Source organism: Lichenostomus cassidix, chromosome 3 (genome assembly GCF_008360975.1).
Source record: "Lichenostomus cassidix isolate B80296 chromosome 3, HeHo_3.0, whole genome shotgun sequence".
Taxonomy (NCBI): Eukaryota; Metazoa; Chordata; class Aves; order Passeriformes; family Meliphagidae; genus Lichenostomus; species Lichenostomus cassidix.
The window spans coordinates 103475649-103480128 of NC_139483.1; positions in this window are offsets into that span (position 1 = coordinate 103475649).

The window sequence follows — 4480 nt, forward strand, 5'->3', positions numbered from 1 at the left end:
TGAATAAAACAAGTGTCTTAGTGGTGCTAATCTCTGAAGTTGTGGAAATAATCAGCTGATTTCCCTGTGAGGTTAGGGCAGGGTTTTTCATCAGATGGTGACTGTAAAGAGTGAACCTCTGCATGAAAGGTGCACACAAATCAAACCTATCAGGAGAAAACTGATATGCCAGTAGAGCTGTCTGCAGGAGCTAAGCATCAACCTGCCTCTTTCAGAAGCAACTTCCCAGAGTACTTGGAGTCTGACTGCCATGGTGCTTTGGATGCTACAGAGACAATTTCTTCCACTGAACCAACTTTTTTACTCAATTATTCTCTGGAAACCTGTGGGGAAAGCCTATGGGAGAATGTGCAAAGAATCTGAGAACCAATACCAGTAACAGTCATCACTTATAAACTTATGTTTTCCTATCTACCACTTGGGTTACCCTCAGCTGTTCCTCTCTCCTCCATGGTCTCCCTTGCCTCAGTTCAACTGAGTGAAGGAAAGACAAAGAAAACTCTCTGAAGTTTTAGGGCTATTTTCTTTGGGTTTTTTTGCTTTTTCCCTGCCTCTTAACTCTGCAGTACTGACTGGTATGGTAGGTTGCTTGACTTATTTTTATCCATTCTTTTTCTGGTTTGTTCCCCCTTTCTTTCTGTACCCTCAATGAACTGAATCAGCAGTTCATCTGAATATTCATGGTCAGTATTTACTAGCCTAATTTATGCATAGCCTCTGTAATAAAACTAATAATTAATTTGCATAGCACAACTGCATAAATACAAACCCATGTTCTTTTACTGCAGATATGCGTGGTACTGTGTTAGAGCCTCAGTGGTTTCTGCATACACGAGGCAAGACCAAAAAAGATGACTGCTCCAAGTGGGAGAGGATGCTTGAAAAAAGGAGGTCAGTCTGATTTCAGTCAAAAGCCTCTAGACAGTGAAGGAAAAGAATGAGTGGGAAGCAAGTAATTAAGCTCCATAGGAGGTTGAAGGAGTTTCATTTGTGTTCAAGACGTCTGAGCATTGGGAAGTGTCTATGTAAGAGGAGCTCATGCTGAAAAATGGTATTATCCTGGAAGCCTAAGATAGCAGCCCTCCCAACATAGAGGTAATGGAGAAGCCAGGTTTTAAACTTGTCTTGGATTGATGTTATGATAATCCTTTATCCCCTATCGTTGGCTTATATGCCCAAAAAAGAAAAAATGTGTAAAAATGTGTGGTCCTGTCTCTTTAACTACACCCAGCCGCAGAGAGAAACGCGGGTTGTTTTGAAAACATTTTCTCCAAGCCTCGCTCCGGGGGAGGATTCATCGCCCGGCAGAGACTGCGTGCTGGACGGGGGTCGGAGTGAGCTCTGTTCCCGTTTTTTTTTCCATTTTTTTTCTTTTCCTCGTTTGGACCCCTTCTCTTCGATCTGCGTTGCCACCCGGAGACCCAGGAGGGCCAGAGGACAGCAGAGCTCTCCAGGGAGCTCCACCCGGCCCCGGGGGGGGCGAGGAGGAGAGGGGCTGCGTCTGAGGAAAAGGACTTTTTAATCAGGTTGAATAACTCCTTTTCACCTTGGTTTTCCCCTTCCCCTGTGCCTTGCAGGGCACTCTGCGTGGTTTTGTTAAATAAATAGTTTTTTCTTGACTTCCATCTAAGAGGTTCTGTTGTGGGTGGGGGAGGAGGTGTCGGGGCCCTTCGCTCTCGGAGGAGAGAGAGTCTTATCATTAACCCGGGACAAAACTAAAAGTTTATGGAGAGATGCATATAACCTTTATAACTAGAGGTGTAGCTGTTTCATGAGTCAAGTGACTGTTTCTGGTTTTACTATAACCATCATAAAAATATTTTAGCTGTCATTTCACAGAAATAAAAGGAAAATGAGATCAGTTATTCTCAGAACTCAAAACTCACATACCTACTATAAGTAAATCCCAACTGCAATACCATATCCTTATAAATTTCATTATTTTGCGATACCTTTTGAACATTTGGGCTCAGTAGCATGGTTCTGCTGATCTGGGAGTACAGACCTGATAACTACTTTATGGCCTGTATCTTGAGTTGACTTCCATAATATCCTTCTTTTTACACTGACATAGTCTAGGTTTCCAGTTTATCCAGTGGCTTATCACTTTGTGCTATGAAACAAGAATATTTTTCCTCAGAGCTACTATGTCCAGCATTTCCAGGGCTCTCAGAGCAGAGGGCTCCTGGAGGCTAAGCAGCAGCTGATAGACAAGTTGATATAATTTTTCCCCACTTCCTTCTTCCCTTCCATGACCAATGTTTCTACTTTCCTGCCCCACTGCCTCTCTGCTCTTCTACCCACTGACTGTACATGCAGGAACAGAAACTGCAGGCTTGTCTTCAACACAAGGGAAAGCACTGAAAAACAGTGTAGAGGGGGTTCAGGTGGTACTTGTACTCGTGAGTGAGCTCTTACCAGGTGAGGTGGGCATTGCCTGCCACCCTGCACTGCTCTCTCATCAAACCTCTGCCCTGCAGTGTCACAGATCAGGGAGACCCAGCTTTGAGCCTCCCTCTCAAATCCTGTTCCCAGACCCTTAGCACAGGCTCACGGTGTGTGGGTATTACAGACAATGCCTCAGACACTGAGCTGAGGGCTACTAAGGCTCCGGGACAGCCCATCAGCTTTGTTCGCCTCTGGACTCATTTTTCTGTCCACTAGAGAGCACTCAAATACAACCTATAGACCCGGGATGAGCCACTGGTGCTGACTGCAATCCCCAGCTGTGTCACGTCATGCTGGTTTTCTCTGGAGTAGGGTTAATTTTCTTCTGAGTATCTGGTAAACCATGACACTCACCGTTTGGGAGCCACTGCCCAGCTCCTGTCTGGCCCCATTTGCCATTCACCACTTGCACACACAATCCCACCAGCTCCAGTGTAACCCTCAGCTCATGCTCAAAACCTGACTCTGGGACCAGTAACACTGGGATTTTCTATAGAGCTGCAGTCAGTCAGTGATTTATTTGCAGTTAGGCCTGATGTTTGTATTTACTTTTGATTCACTATGTACTCCCAATAGCTAAACTTTTGCTGGCACATAGGCCAGAGGAGCTTTCTCAGCCACCTGCCTCAGCATGGCTGTAGGGGACTGAGTGGTATGAAAAAGGGGAAGAATCGCCACCTGTGCTCGAGGACTGCTCATCAGCCATCTCCTGCAGGCACTGAGATCCCACAAAGGGTTAAAGCAAGGAAGAAAAACCTCTCAGAGCCTGTTAAAATATTGAGTGATTTGTGGCCGGGGTCTGTTCATTCTGTTCGATGCAAACGGACTGCAGCCCTACAGTTTAATCCCTCTCTGTTCTTCACAGGGGCACGGGGGGATGAGGGGTCTCCATCAGGGTCAAGGTGTGACCCCATGAACTCATCCCAGGGTCATGTCTGTCTGCTGTACACTGAGCAGGGACCAGCTCTCTCAGCACTGCATCCCTGCCTGGGTGTGATTCTTGGCAGCTCATGGATTTGCTTTTCATCTCCCCCAAAGCAGCAGGAGAGCAACAGTGAGTTTATAAGCCATGGGGGAATTGTCCACCAAGTTTTGAATCCCTGGCAGAGGACTCTAGCTGTAATCATGGCAGCATGAAGGGAAATCAGAGCCCTGCTTAGAGTATAGTAAATAAAAGGTGGGGGAAAAAAGCAAGGGCAAAGGAGAATGTTTAAAAACAAAATAAATCAGCTATGGAAACACAGTTTAAAAGCTGAACATGAAACTTTTTCTCAGCCTTGATTTGGGAAAAATGCAATATAATTTCATTAGTGAAAAAGGCTGTGCTAAGATTCCAGTGAGATGATCACTCACTTACCACTCATATTTGTTTTCAGATGACAATTAAAATCCCAGATGTTAGCCACGAGGAGATTTTTATATTAGGGCTGGGCTTCTCAGTGAGTTTCAAAGGTAGCCAAAATGGTAGATTTAAAGTTCACTTTTGTTATATGATGTGGTAAAGTTGCTGATAGCCTGTCATAGCAGTCTCTTAATCTACACACCTCCTAAACTCAGTATAGATTTATTCTGGAGAGAAGGGAGCAGAGTTATAGAGCTGTTACTCATTATGCCTCATGCTTTTCTCCCTGCTTTAAACATTTAACCTGTAATATGATGAGCCACATGTCAGAAATAATCTAGTAGAAACCATAGGTAATCCCTGCTGAAAGATAAGCCTGGTGCTTGACCTGCTGCAGCCCTAGAATTAAAATTCCACCTCTCTTAAGTTTGAGGGTCCTAGGTAAATCATGGATAAGTTTTGTGGTAGCTTGTGAGGAAGAAAAGATGAGATTTTCTGGTTTGACCCATTTTAATAAAACCAAGGCTTAAATACAGAAAATTGTCTATATTATTTTTAAAAATCACATCTACAGTAGATAGATACAGTATTTTTTTTTTCCAAAGAAACCATAATTTTTGGGTGGTTGAGTCTTTACATAGCAGCAATGAAAAGTATTTCCCCAATCCAAGAAAAGTGAAGGAACAGTCA